This window comes from Athene noctua, chromosome 4 (assembly GCF_965140245.1).
Source record: "Athene noctua chromosome 4, bAthNoc1.hap1.1, whole genome shotgun sequence".
In the NCBI taxonomy this organism is placed as follows: domain Eukaryota; kingdom Metazoa; phylum Chordata; class Aves; order Strigiformes; family Strigidae; genus Athene; species Athene noctua.
This window is the reverse complement of record NC_134040.1, coordinates 55,909,790-55,925,225: the sequence shown is the minus strand read 5'-3', so window position 1 is coordinate 55,925,225 and position 15,436 is coordinate 55,909,790. Positions and strand designations below refer to the sequence as shown.

Genomic DNA, 15,436 nt, shown 5'->3' with positions numbered 1-15,436 from the left:
CTAGTGCTACCCGTTACTAATGTTTCTCTTCTAGTACCCTGTCATCATTACTTTAACTTCTTGGGGAACTTCCCTTTCCAAAGGAAAAAATTTCCAGTGACCATCCCAGTAATATCCTTTTTATGGAATGACTCTTTTTTTTCTTACATGTTTCTATGTCTCTCTTTAATGAAATGCAGATTCTAGCTCTGCTTTCATCTACTTATAGTAAGTCCTTTGTTTCATGTAGCCTGACTGTGCAGTGTTTTAGTTGTGTGAGAAACCTCATCTAGTTACATCATTGCTACACTGGTGAAAAAAAGTGGTGTGTTCCCCTCGATGGAAACAGTGTTTCCCAGCTGAGATTGATCAGGTGTTTATTACACCAGGAAATTAGCATGCTGTGGTCTTTAAAATCAAACCCTTTTGGTGTAGAAAATTTTTAAGCTGAATGAGCTGGGCTGTCTTCTATGGATATGGTAGAAGCATTTTCTGATCATTTTGTGATTTTTTTTTTTTTTTTGACAGCTTTGCGATCTGAAATGTATCAAGCCTAAGAACTGACCTGTATAATGAATATAGCCTGCGTTCTGAGGCATGGTGGCAAAGTGTGGATTTGGGCTGAGGGAGGGTTGTGTTTGCCAGTGTTTTGGAGCATGAGGGGTTGAACTTCGTTTATATCTTTGCAGGCCATAAAGTGTGCTGCTAAAAAAATGCTGTATTGCATGAGCCTCTAGTGGAGTGTGTTCTCACGGAATGACTCTTATCTTGAATTACTCTAGAAAAGGACGTTGCCAGTGAGCTGTCTTTACTTTTGCATTCCTCTGGTTGGATATTAGGGACCCATATCTAGAGGCACCTCCATGTGCAGTTCAGCATCTGAAGAAGCTACTTCTCAGCTGCTCCTCTTGTCTCCCTTTAGACTGTGAATCCTTTTTTTCCTGTGCAAATGTGTATAGAAGGGCTCATCTTATAACTGCAGCCTGGGGTTTTTGTCTGTAGCTGTACTCCTTCACAATTTCCCACTTATAATGGAGAGCATGCTTGGAGGGGGTGAATTTCACGGGGCATCTCCTCTGGAAGTCAAGAAATAGTGGGTAGAGCCTCAACCCAGCAAAAGCTGTACACCTAGAAATAGTGATCCTGAGGGTGTGCACTTCTTAAAAGAAGGGAATATAGAATTATTCTGTGAGATCCTGACCAAGGTATTTGCCTTACATCTACTCCTCAAATTCCTTCTCTCTGCCCCTGTGTGACAGATTCATGTGAAATTCCAGATCTGCCAACAGCTGAGGAACCTTGCTGCCTATCTGCAATATGTGCATGGTATTTAGTTTTGGGATCCTAATTTTGAAGGCTAAGGCAAGATTCTGGAGAAATCCTCATTTTAAGGTATTTACCATTTTCTTAGTCCTTTTCCTCTGGGCTGGAGCCATAGTTTGTACCATAGTTAAAGTTTCTGGGCTTATTGCCAGCACTAATATGCTGTTTCAATAGACCAGCCAGGCTGGTTCTGCTGGGGCCTCTGAAATGGCCTCTACGTGTTAGGGAGAATGGAGAAGCTATGGGCCACTGTCTGGTATTTGATGCCTTGCTGTTGCAGTAAATTCACTAGGGGCCCAACTGGACCTGACTTCCACTGTGCAAAGTGTCGAACAGTAAGGAGCATCACTGTTCTGGAGAGATTTACTGTGTAGAGATACGAAATGGGTAGAAAGAAGACCTGAAGTGTGCTTAAAGAGTGCCAGGAATCTGTATAGCTTTCATCTGGAGCAAACCCCATTGCCTGGGAGCCTGGCTGTCCTGAAGGGAATGCAGTGAGACCCCGTGTGGAGCAGTTGGCTTTGACATCACTGATAATGATGGCAATATTTGCTACTTGAAGTTGGGCTGAAATGGCTTTATTTATTTAACCATCTGTTTGCAATAGATTGTCACCATGTTTTTCTTTTATCCACAGATTACTTTTATATCCATATGCCACATTTTGTTGTTCTAACAGCTTCTCAAAGGACTGCTATTTTTAGGCCTGTAATAATGGATGTATGCATGACTCCTCAGCAAGTAACTCAGCTTATTAACTCAGACTGGTGCCTGTTGCTTGCATTTCTTGTATTTTGAGTCAACTATACATTTTGAGATAGAATAGCTGGGATAAAGCGGAAGCTGGTGTATAAAACTAAAGGGGAGGTCAAGAACATCTGCTTTTCATTATATTCTTTCCCTTTTCTGCTCAGTGCATCTGGGGTGTATTGGAAAAACTGCAGACATACTGTACTGTTGCACTGCACAGGTTGCATGATGTCCCGTAATCCCAGACAAGTGGCTGAAGTCAGAAATAAAATGAATAAAGAGTAGGACACTGGATTAGTCTTACAGGAGGCAAGTCAGTGTGTCAAAATTATGAGGAGGTTTCCCACTTCCTGGCACGTTCCCTCTGTTGATCTGTGGTCTTCAGCAGTAATGAATATGCTGTAATTATGTAAAATAAGTTAGTTGGCTTAGTGTGATGATGCTTGCGCATAGCTCTTCAGTGAAATAATCGTGTGGAACAGGTGGTCTGGGGGAGCATTTGCCCTAGCCATCTGTAGACATCTGACAGACTAGATGGTTAAGTTAGCCAGGTGAATTTCCTCACTCCCAGCGGGAACATGGTTCTTGCTGTGTGTAGATTCAGTCAGGCAGATAATTCAGCAGCTAAGTGCGGGAGCCTGACCTTAGGTAATGTGAGCACATCTCTCAGCATGCATGTCCCTTACAGTAAATAAAGGAGAGTTCTGCCTGTGACTGCATCCTTGTCCCAGTGGGGTTATCTATGAGATAATTATGTTCTTTGAACTTTCCAATTATTTTTGAGGGAATACACTTTGTCTTTTTTTACTACAACTTAATAGAACTGACTGAAGTACTAATCAAGAAGAGTAGCTGTTAGAAATGGTTGTCCTCTTTCAGAAATAGCTAAAACTAGTACTTAAATGCCTAGAAGGGTGTAACTTCTCTGACAAGGGAGGAGATGGAAGAATAGCAATTTTGAAGCAGTGAAGGATCAAAACTGTGTTAAAAATCTGGAGGAGTAGTGAAGAAATATAACATTTCCAAATAGGAGAATTGTTTCTTGTGCATGTCTGTTATAAAATACAAGCTTACACTAAGGGAATAGGTTGATCATCAAGATCACAGAAGTTAGAAATATTTCTCTGTTGTACAAGACTTCTGTGCCTTCCAAAGCACTTGGTATCCTTTGAGAGAGGCAATGTAGAACATTAAATGGATGGCTGATCTGATCTGCTCTGTCAAGTGGCTTCTCTCACCCATATTTTCCTTTAAAATCACAGGGATTTCCCTCAGATGCTCCAATTTTACTGATGATTTTTTTTTTTTTTTTTGGTCATGCTTTCAATGCAAAGTCAAGCTGAGTTTTTTGTCAAGAATACATACCAGAAGAGAGAATTAAACCACCACAATCCCCTGTGCATGCTCTTACCTACCACTTAAAAATTCTCTTTCTATGGGAGTTTTGTTTAAACCAGATATGAGTTGCCTTTTTTCTCTTGCTTCACATCCACATGCTGACACCATTTGCTCATATTTCATTTTTTCCTATAGGATCTTTCAGCTGGTGTTTTCCAATAAATATCTTCCACTGACAGCTGCTTTCCATCCTCTTTTAGACAAGGAAGTGTTAAATTCTCTTGCCATTTGTTCTTAATATGTCAGTCCTGGAAAACTCTGTCTGTTAAACTGACTGCTGCTAGAAAAAAGAGATGCTTTCCCATCAGTAGGAGAACAACTGTTCTTTTAGGGACTGCTGAAATACTTGCAGTGAGGCATTTTGTGGCTGTTTCTAATAGCCCTTGAACTAATTCGGTGATAACAGAACAATATACAGAAAGAAGCTGGTAGAGATGTAATGATAAAAGAAATACAGGTTTCACCCAGTTTATATGGAATCCATCAGGTATGTCATTAGTGTGACAGGATTTCTATCTCTGGCATGTGAGATCGCAGAGACTTTATTCATATGTGGTCCTCTGTTAAGTGTGACAGCTTATTAACAATGAAATCAATTGATGTAATCAGTTATCAGTAGAAGGACTTTAAGTCTTTAGACCTGTAATCCAGAATGCATTGCACGATTAGAGTAAACCCTTCAGAGAAGTTAATGAGACAAGGTACACTTGTAAGAGACTACAAAAAAAAGCCACATTTCCTTTTCCATGGGTTAGAAAACAGGCAGACTAGAGGACATTGACTTGGGGGTGGGAATATCTTCCTCTGAGTTAAACTGTCACGGGTTCTCATTGGAAATGGTATGAGTTTTATATTCTACAGAAAACTGTATTAAAAGGAGGGGAAGGAAGAAATCTGTGAAGGCACAGCCACAGTTTCTTCTTTTTATTTCATTAGCTTGCATAGTTTTGCCAGCACATATTCTAGCCAATTTTTGTTAAAATAAAAAATAATGCTATCATTTGCAGGCAGGTTTCCATAAGAACAGAAACAAAGACTCAGTAGCATGAAGCTTTATCTCATAAGGAACTCTCTTTTCTTCAAATATTCTGGTAGGTTTGGGGAATTGTACTTTTTTTTTTTTTTTTTTTTTCCTGTTCCTATTTTCTGAAAATCTTTATAAATGCACCTAATTTAAGGAAACTGTTTTCTTCAAAAAGATGAACTATCCTTTAAAAAAAAAAAAAAAAAAAAAAGAAAGAAAGAAAAGTTGAGTTTGCATCAACTTTAATATATGGCTTGTTAAACCAAACCAAGCCAGATACCTCTATGGTACAATGAGAAAAAAGAAACGTTATAGTGTAAGTTCATATTGTGTGTGTTATTTCATAACTTTGCATGAAACGTGCTTTGCTTTTGATTGAAGCCTGAAGCTGTTGTTTTAAGAGATAGGCTCTTTGGAACCTTTCAGGAAATGCTGACCTGTCTGCGGGGTGTACTTCTCCCATGTAACAAAAGGGAAAAAACAAAAAATAGCTTTTACTGGCAAGGGAAACTGACTACTTATGTCATCAGTCATCTCTATGTTAGAGAACGAGGATGCCTCTTGTGTGAACTGTTAACATTTAACATGTTTGTAGCTGAATGGCTGTTTTTTAAGAGTTCTTGACAACTGTGCAATAACTACATTTAAAATCTCCATAATAAACTCCATAAATTTCTTGATGACCAATGACAAATTATCTTTATGACTGTAAATTAGTATATCAGCTGTTAGTGTATCAGACTGCTTGTTTGAACTGAGGTATTTTATAAAGAAGTTGAAAGCACAGCTCCCATTTTCAATATGATTTGAGCATCAGAGATAAAATCTTAGAAACCGAAGTAACTGTGAACAGGTGTCTCGTTAACACTTGGAAATGTGGCTTGGATTACTTAACTAAGAATGTAGAAATGTGATGACATTTTTCATAAAGTTAAAAAAATTTTTTTTCTTATAGCCATTTGATCAAAAGTAATGTTTTCTGTGGGCCTGTGTGCATTCTGGCATTTACAAAGAAACCTGCAAAACCAAACATGAAGTGGAAAGTTGAAGCGCTGTGATTTGTTAAGTTAAAACAAAGTAGATATTCTCAACCTATTGAAATATTTTATTAAAAACAAATCCATATAAGTGATAGAGTATCATGAAAAGGTAAAAACGTCTCCATTCTGTTGAAATCAATCAACCTAAGTAAACTTTTGTAGACAGCTGTGTTTGGCAATGTCGTTCTTTACCTTTTGGTTGCCTTCAGGTTTTTTTTTCAATTGCTTTTTTGACGAATTTAATGATCAAGTAGATAGGCTGTACAATATTAAATGTGGAAAACCTTCCTTTCTTTTTCCCCTCTGACTGGACCTTTTCTGCGGAGACTTTGCTGTGATTTATCTTTTCATGTTCCTACAATAAATAATTGGCTAGTTTAATGATGAAGGTGAGGTTGGTGAGATTAAAATATTGTGTGAGCCTCAGATTAAAAAATAAAAAAGATATTAGGAAACTTTCTCTAGAAAGAGAAAAAAATTTGTTTTACTGAAATGACTTAAAAAGCTTGGGCTTTGTGAAGAATTGCTAAAAGACTCTTCTGATATACCAAGGAAATGCTAGGCCTTTGACCAAAACCACATATCAAAACAGTGGTGATGAACCAAATGGGACTCTGTGGCACGTGTTGTTTCAGAGTAAGTGCTAACCTGGAGGAGGAAGGAAATGGGGGCTGAGTCAGGGGACTGGCCTCTTCCTGTCAATCAGTACAGACCAGACTGATAGAGAAATGCAGGTCAGCAGAGCTTGGGGCTTGTACATGAGTTATGAGAGCTGTTAATGCTGCATGTTTTAGAGCTGTGTGTGGACCCTGGGTAACTTGTCTCTATACTGAACCAGGTTGCAGTTATTTTTTGGTTTCTTTGTTGTTAATTTGTAGTCTGAAACTTGATTTTCTTTTGTAATGTAAACTGTAGCTGAACAGTAGTCTTGGTCAGCAATATTAGTCCCTATCCCAATAATTCTTGCTCAGTCTAGATGACATTCCAAACCCTTTATACCTTGTCTACCAAGCTGTTTTTTTCTCTTGTCCCCTTTGCTCCTAATTATTTTATTTGAAGCACTGTCTTGACACCACACTATCTAGCAAATTTCATTTGAAGTACAGGGAGCACAAAATTTAGGGCTCTGCATTACCATGAGAATATAACTTGTGGGACCCAGATGTATCTCCTCAGTTCCCTACTGGACTCAGGAGGGAGGAAACCTCTGATGTCATTTCTGCTGGAGTTAATGAATTTCAGTTCCACTATCTAGCTTGGTACAGGGGTTTCTAGCTATAACAGGGGATTTCTGGCAAGGAGAGAAGGAGGGAATCTCCAGGTCAGACTGGGTTGTTCAGACATCCTAAAACTATATTGCTACCTTACAAAGACTTTGATAGGATAGGGACCTTAAGTCACTGTTACTGTACTTTATCACCTAACAGCTTTTCTCAAAGCAGTGGACTTCCATTACACTTGGCAGGTGCAGCTGAAAGGATGGTCCGATGGCAGCTAAACATATGAGTGCTTATATAGCCCTGACTAAAGCAGTCCTAGATAAATACTGTGACATGCACAAACTGCTTTCCACTCTGCAGCTCAGCCTAGCTAGGTTTTCCTGTTTCTGAATGCAACTTAGTCATGCGTGTTTGTGCATTTTTATCAATGGATAAAAGACTGTCCTGCTTAATTAGTTACATGCTAAACCCTCCACTGATTCATGACCTTTACCACAGGCCTGTGCACATGCACAGGGCTCTAGATTTCATTGAAAGTCTGGCTGTGGTACTGTGTGATGTACGTCTGACAGAATCCTTAGAGCTCCTGTCATAAAATGATATTAGTATGTACTTTGTACAAAAAATATTTTAACTAACAGTCATGTGACACATTCATGAAGAATATCTGGTCTATACCCAACAAACATTCATGATGTGTCCTTACACAGGTGTAGATCCCTTCATTTTTACAGGTCTTGCTGCTGCAGATGTAAGTTACTTTTTATAAGGCTGCGATCATCTTTGTTCTTAAAAGGAATGACTGTTCATTCCTGTGGTGGCAGTCAGTTTTCTTTCGCTTGTGTAAATCACTGAGTGTGTGTGTGTGTGTAAACATTTCAAAGTGAAGTAACAGCATTTTTTCCATTTGACTTAAACGGGTAAGCAAAATTTATCCTATTATTTGTTTTAATAAGGAAATACTAAAGGATTTTGTGTTCTATCCGTCTTATTATGCTGACTCTCAGCCATTTCAGAAGTCATGTTAAAACTGAGTTTCGTCTTTCTGGAAGCTCCCTATAGGCAGAGCAGTTGTTGAATTATATCTTAAAATGAAGTAAATTAGGGTAGCAACTTTTAGCTGTTCCCTGGCTGTAGTTTGTCCTAGATTTGTTGGCTAGTTTCCTGCAAAAAGAAATGGTTCTTAGTTAGCATGTTGTTATCCTTGATGTTGTATAGGGCTGTTGCAGCATCGCATGATTGGAGTAAAATGCTTCTTTTTGACACATCTACAAAACTGAGATAGCACTTACCTGAATGAAATTAAATTGAAGGTCATGTTCAGAAGGTGCTGGTCTTCCAGATAAGTTGGACGTCTCAGCTGTCCAGCCCAACCATTAATTTTTAGGACTGACAACTATGATGATTTGTTAATTGCTCTTAAAAGACCAAGCTGAACTCCAGGTCAACACAAATGCATATTTTTCATCTCCATTTTAGCAAAGTTCAAAACACTTTTGGAGCAACTGATTTCCTAAAACTTCAGGTCAGAGCTTGATAATAAGAAGTGGTCCTTTAGAGAGAAGCATAGTTGTATCATCATTTCTTTCCTGCAGTAGCATAGAGTTGGTCTTTGTGAGTCACAGAATTTGTGAGTCATCTCTTCTCTGCATTTTCTCTTTGGAGCTTGACAGGGCCATGCATCTGTCACATTGCCTACTGGAGAATAAATAGGGTGGTGGAAACTTCCAGGAGTCCTGTAAAGGCTTTTGGAAGTGTCCTATAGTACCCCCAACTAACAATTGTACTGAGGGTTTGTGGATTGATATACCTACAAGTCCGTGTGTTTAGCAGAGAGGGGTAGTGTGTTTGTGGTTGTAAGGTGGAAATCTGAGTGTCTCATACAAAAAATAACATTCCTAATACAGGGTCCTGCAAATGCTGGTTATTGATCTGTGTAAAACTGCCAAGTCGTTCACAGATAACATTGTTTTGGGGGAGAGAAAGTAGTTCTGGGAGTGTTGTTGCAGTTACTTAAAGTAATAGTTCTTTTTTATAATAGACAACAATGTTATTGGTATATGGAGAACATTTGAGATGTTACATTGGTTCTTTTCAGATGTAGTTAGAATTTAATTGATGTTTAATGTCTGTGTTTTTTTACTTTAAAACTAATTTGATTTACAGTGGAAAGCAGTGGTGCTTTCACTAGTACGTCTATCAGCATTGATGCACCCACACACAGAATGTGTATGCCCTGGGAGGACAAAGGGATCCCAATACTCCTTTTGAGTGGGTTTGGGTTTTTTTGATAGAAATATGACACTGTAAAATAAATAATTATTACTACATTTCTACTGTAATAGAAATAATGACTACTGTAAAAGTTGAAACAACTGGCACACTTGCTGCATATAACAGCAGAAGGCTTTCAGAGTGCCTCTTGATTTCTGTTCTGGACTGTCTTTGGGAAAGTCACCTTCACGAGCATCAAGACTGCATGTAAGTGCATGGTCTAACACAAGTACACGTGGACATCAGAACTCAGCTGAAGTGTCGTGGCAGAAGGTGCTGATTTACCTTAATAAGAGGAAACCAATTAAATGAGCAGTACTGGGGTCTGGAGTAGTTACAACTTCTGCATTGGTTTTGTAACCTTCAGAGCAAGAAGCCTATAGTGGTATCTTGCATATAAAACCAGCCACTTCTCAGCTCCCTCACAAGAAGAAAACATAATATTTCCAGGAACATTCATTCCTTTGAGGAATTCTTGATTTGTTTGACTGCTTCTAATAGTTGTTGTAACCCGTTTGCAAGATGATCGGATTGTAATTGTTAATTATAGAGGGGAACAATGTAATTGTCTTTCTGAGGGTGGAATTAGATACTAAGACTTTCCTCTTTGAGAGTATGCCTGGAAATGCAAGTAAGATTTTCTGTTGAAAATTACTCTGGAATCAAAGATTAGGAAATGAAGCTTTTTACAGTAAGTTGTCTAATGTCTTCAAGTACTGACACTTCACATTTTGATTCTGGACACTATTTCTTAACAATCTGTCTGTTTCAAGTGCTCTATCAATTGCAAAACAGATGTTAGAATTATAAGTGATTTGTTTGGGATGTGTGAATGTCAACCCAAGAGGGAGTAGTGATGTGCTTTTTAGCAGGGGACAATACAAGAAGGCTGTGAAGGTACCCCAGTCAGGTTATCAGACAGGTTCTTTTCGTTATTTGGCCTTTTGTTTAATTCAGCGCCGGGCAGATGAACTGGGCTGAAAAGTAGTTGAAAAATTATGATTTGGCATTAAGGAAAAATAATTTATCTTTGAATTCCCTTCACATGCACCTGAAACACTTTTTGTGAGACTAAATTTAATCCCTGTGACATGTCCCATTCTGCTGAGTGGCTTGAATTTCATAGAATCATTCAGGTTGGAAAAGACCCTTGGGATCATCGAGTCCAACCATCAGCCCTACTCTACAAAGTTCTGCCCTACGCCATATCCCTCAACATCTCATCTAAACGACCCTTAAACACATCCAGGGATGGTGACTCCACCACCTCCCTGGGCAGCCTATTCCACTGTCTGACCACTCTTTCTGTGAACATTTTTTTCCTAATGTCCAGTCTAAACCTCCCCTGTTGCAGTTTAAGGCCATTCCCTCTTGTTCTGTCACTAATTACCTGTGAGAAGAGACCAACACCAGCCTCTCTACACTGTCCTTTCAGGTAGCTGTAGAGAGTGATGAGGTCTCCCCTGAGCCTTCTCCTCCTCAAACTAAACAGTCCCAGCTCCTTCAATCGTCCTCATAGGATTTATTCTCCAGGCCCTTCACCAGCTTCGTTGCCCTCCTCTGCACTCGCTCCAGCACCTCGATGTCTCTCTTGTATTGAGGTGCCCGAAACTGGACACAATACTCCAGGTGTGGCCTCACCAGTGCAGAGTACAGGGGCACTATCACCTCCCTACTTGTGCTGGTCACACTATTTCTCATACAAGCCAGGATGCTGTTGGCTTTCTTGGCCACCTGGGCACACTGCTGGCTCACGTTCAGCTGCTTGTCAGTTAGAACCCCCAGATCCTTCTCTTCCAGACACCCTCCAGCCCCACCTCCCCAAGCCTGTAGTGATGCCTGGGGTGGTTGTGGCCCATGTGCAGGACCTGGCACTTGGCCTTGTTGAAGCTCATCCCGTTGACGTTGGCCCACTGATCCAATCTATCCAAGTCTCTCTCCAGAGCCTCCCTGTCCTCATGCAGATGGACACTCCTGCTTAACTTGGTGCCATCTGTGAACTTACTGATGATACACTCTGTCCTTATCAAGATCATCAGTAAGGATATTGAACAGAAATGGTCCCAACACCGAGCCCTGAGGAACACCACTTGTGACCGGCCACCAGCTGGATTTAACTCCACTGACCACCACTCTCTGGGACTGTCCATCCAGCCAGTGCTTGACCCAGCAGACCGTTCGCTCATCCAGGCCATGGGCAGCCACTTTTTCTATGAGAATTCTATGGGGAACTATGTCGAATGCTTTTTGAAAATCGAGGTAGACAATATCCACAGCTTTTCCATCCTCCAATAGTTGGGTCATTTTGTCATAGAAGGAGATCAGGTTTGTCAGGCAGGACCTGCCTTTCATAAACCCATGCTGACTGGGCCTGATCCCCTGGTTGTCCATTATATGACTTTTAACGGCACCCGAGATGACCTGCTCCATGACCTTCCCTGGCACTGAGGTCAGACTGACAGGTCTATACTTTCCTGGATCCTCCTTTCTGCCTTTTTTGTAGATGGGTGTCACATTTGCCACCCTCCAGTCCAATAGGACCTCCCCAGTTAGCCATGACTTCAGGTAAATCATGGAAAGCGGCTTGGTGAGCATGTACCACTTTCTGTCAGGGCTAAAGGGGCAAAATCTTGTCCCTAACATTTAAAGCAGACTGAACTGTCTGCAGTACTATGTGAAGTCTTTGTAATTAAAAGCTTGAGGCAAATGCCAAGTGGCTGCAGAATGTCTTTTTTTTTTTTTTAAGGCACTTAAAGTCTGGGTGAAACATCTGTTTCCTCCTCTCCGGAGCTCATTTCAGAGATTAATATGATTCTAATGAAATCTCACTGCAACATGTGCTGCTGTTCAGTGAAGATGTTTCAAACACCTACACAAAATCTAATTGCAGCTTCTGCCATTTACTGCCTCTACTAAAAAAAAAAAAAAAAAAAAAAAGGAATTTAAAAATATTTTGTGAAATAAAATGGATGGTAGTTGCCACTCTGAGTTACAGCTGTGGCAGAAAGTACTTGAAAACATGGAATCATTTGGCATTACCCCTGCCATATGTGCTGAGAGATCACTGCCTCTGCAAATGTGACTGTTCTTTTGCCATTCATTTCTGTCCTCAACATGAGGAGCAAGGAGAATGTAGAGCTCAGAGGGGAGATACATATACAGCGATACATTTTTTGACTCCCTTTCTTCTGCACAAATTCTCAGTTTGGTTTTGGGGAGTCAAAAATTCAGACTTGAAATATGTTGTCTTTTCTGTGCAGAGATGAATTTCCTGTATCTCTATAGTCCATTAAAAATCCAGATGCTGGTGAGTAACAGAGGTGGGTGCATATGATCCAAAATTTCAAACCAAACAACTTTCATAAGTTTTGCCACTCCCTATGACTGGGTGTAGCACCCTTCACTGTGCAGCGCTGTTTACGCAGTGCTTACAGTGATGATAGAACCTGGTTCTGTGTTTAGATCATTTTTGAGCCCAGGATCCTTGAAAACAACTGAAAAGCATCTCTGTGAGCTGGGCTGACCTCTGGCTCGGCTAACAGTTTGAGCTGAGGCTGAAGATGTTTTTACAAACAGAGGCTTTCTTAGAATTAATGTCCTTTTCCTTGGCTATCAGACTAACCACTGCATATTCATTAAAGCTTCTCTTTGCAAATAGACTAATGCTACTTGATGCAGCTGACTGCTGTGAAATACAGAGGTGTTTTTGTCAGTTCCTGGAAAAAAAATGACATTTCAGTTTGTGTCCCCTTCATCTCAGGCTCTCTCAGTTGGTGTGAAACTGTGTAGGTCTGGTGAAATCAACAGAACAGTTGTTAGGAGGAGTTACCATCCTTAGCTTTCTGGTACTGTCTGTGCAGCTGAGATGCCTTAGCTGTGACCACCTTCAGTGTTGACTTAAAGTAATCTGTTTTTTTTGGCACTGACATGGATTGGGACTGCTTTCACAAGCATGCCCATGAGATAGTAGTACAGTAACAGCTGTATATTTAAATGTCAGTCACTGCAAGGCAATGCTACCGAAGCCAACAGTACAATTTAATGAGACAGATCTAGCAACGGAGGGTGAGTAATGGGTGCCTGTTGTCAGGATGCCTCCAGTTGTGATGGTAAAATCCCCGTGAAGAAGGTGGAAATCCCCATGGCCTGAGTTTCTTGTTATGAACATGGTGGTGCAAAGGACAAAGTAGCTCAGTTAATTTGCTGTCCTGAAGTGTTTTTAAAGATACATCTTTGATGGATGAGAGTCCAAACCAGAAAACTAGCTAAGGAAAGAGAGTACCCTGAAGAGAGACCCAGTATGTTTTAGTGAAGATAGATATAGATATATATATACACACATATATTAAGGTCAACATTTGAAAAGCTCTTTACCCAAAACTTGAATCTGTTGCTGCTTATAGAAATGAAATTGTGTGTTTATCTAAGCCATTGAGATGTAATTTCAGTTTATACTGTGTTAGCACAACTAATCCTTTCAGTGATGTTCAGCTTCTGCCAATTCAGTCAATGGACTAATTGTGTGAAGTGAAGCATACAAGCACAGCAGTGTTTTATGTACTACATCTTACCACTTCCTGACCCTGTCTCACTGCACACTACCTTCTTGCAGTCTTCTAGCCAGATCTGTTGTAGAGTTAGAAATGCCCAGATTAATTTTCCCTGCTTTGACAAGCTCCTTTACATTTGCAGGAGGCCAGCTTTTATAGTGCATCCATAGGAAGCGTCTCCACTACAGCCTTTCACCACACAGGAGACAGACTGAAGATGTAGGCAGCTGGCAAATGTGAAAGCAATGAAGAGGTGTTCTGAGGTTGACAGTGCTTTTTATAGTACGCGCGTTTTCTGGGAAGGGCGTAAGAAGGGAGATAAACAGAAGATTGTGGCGAGCTGAAAAGTAGCTGTAGCAGACCAAGATATTCCAAAGAGAAGATCACAGCAAAAAGGTAAGGGTGCCAATTTCATCCTGTCCTTTTTCCTGCTGCTTGCACGTTTTCTTCAACCTCGACAATTCTTCCTTTGAAAACTCTGGCATTTTCCGCAGAATCCTATAAATACTTATAATAGCCATTCAACATTATTTTGAGAAAAATACAGTAGTATTTTTATAGCTCATTCTAACCCTCTTAATTCCTACTCTAAAAGTGTGGGGTTTTTTCTAGAAGCTCTGCAGCCTGATAAAACATTAATAACAGTTCAAAGATCAGAAATATCTCTGCATAACAACTGTAAATACTAATAGTCAATCAAAACACAGGGCAAGTCATGTAGCAGTTGATAAGTCCTACAGAAGGCTGGCTCAAGACTAGAAATAACTGAAAATAGCTCTGAAACTCTTATTCTTAGAGAAACTGTTTTTACTTAAGAGTCTGCCAGCAAGGATGTGTGACTAAAAGGATTATGAATCTCTATTCTCAAAAGCAGTGTCATAATGTCATGCATGCATCCAAGGGGAGAACGTCAAGGGGTTAATTTGATTGTGTTCGAGTCTAACAATGCAGTGTCACAGCATAATCTAGGGTGTTACTCAGCCTTGGCCTAAGTCTACTCTCATCTGAGTAAATGATTAAGTTCTTTGTATCAGCATGGACTTAGGCCAAAACTGAGGGATTTTGAAAATCCTACTGGTAATGTTCTCAGCGCAATTGTTTTAATGTAGCTTACAGCTAGATCAATATTCATGTTCAGTCATCTAATTTTCCTTTCCTGTTTGTAAGTATACTTGAGGAAGTCTTACTGAAAATGATAACATACACAGTTTTAACTTCTCTTATTTTAAAAAATACCTAAGTCAGTTTTCCCTAAACCCTCTCTGTGGTCTTCACTCCTGGGTGGGGAGCATATGTGGAAAACACAGTAGTACTGTACATTGGTACAAGATTTCTTATAATATTATGAGAAAAAGAAGAGGGCCTTAGAATGGTAATATAGTGTGCAATGATGACAGCCTCCTAGATGGAAACAAAGCTTCCCCTGATTTTGAGTAAGACTTGGTCTTGAAAGCTCCTGAAAAAAATCCTATCCCTAGTTCTTTGGTTTTTGTGGGAGCACCTGGTAGGTTATGTCAAGCAATGTCAGTTGCAGCAGTTGATCTTGATAACAGTTCCTAGTTTCTTGGTTATCAAATTTCTACTCCAGGTCAGGCTTTGTGTGTTCAGATGGAACCACATTTGCCACACTGTGTTTTGGAAAAGCAAACCTGGAAGCTGAATTGTATGCTGTAGCTGTGGGACTGACTGCTTTCAGAATCTGAGCGCTCCAAGGGTTGAGAATGCTTGGAGGGCCATAATTTGTCAGATGAACTGAGTACCTTAAACATCTCACCAGAAAGTAACAGATGATGACTTCCTAATATTTCTAAAGCATGAAAAACTTTGAGGCCTGGGCTAGTTTTTCATTGGCAATGGACCAAGTCATGTTATCAAAAT

The 15,436-nt window shown here is 40.0% G+C and overlaps 1 protein-coding gene across 2 annotated transcripts in view; it reads left to right on the top strand.

The window, feature by feature from the left end:
• The window catches only part of CSGALNACT1 (chondroitin sulfate N-acetylgalactosaminyltransferase 1), a 45,702-nt gene that overhangs the window by 13,806 nt on the left and 16,460 nt on the right, over positions 1-15,436 (top strand). For both annotated transcript variants that reach the window (XM_074903963.1, XM_074903962.1), the window contains exon 3: positions 13,701-13,954. The gene's annotated coding sequence lies outside the window, so the exon portion shown is untranslated. The remainder of the gene's footprint in view (positions 1-13,700; positions 13,955-15,436) is intronic.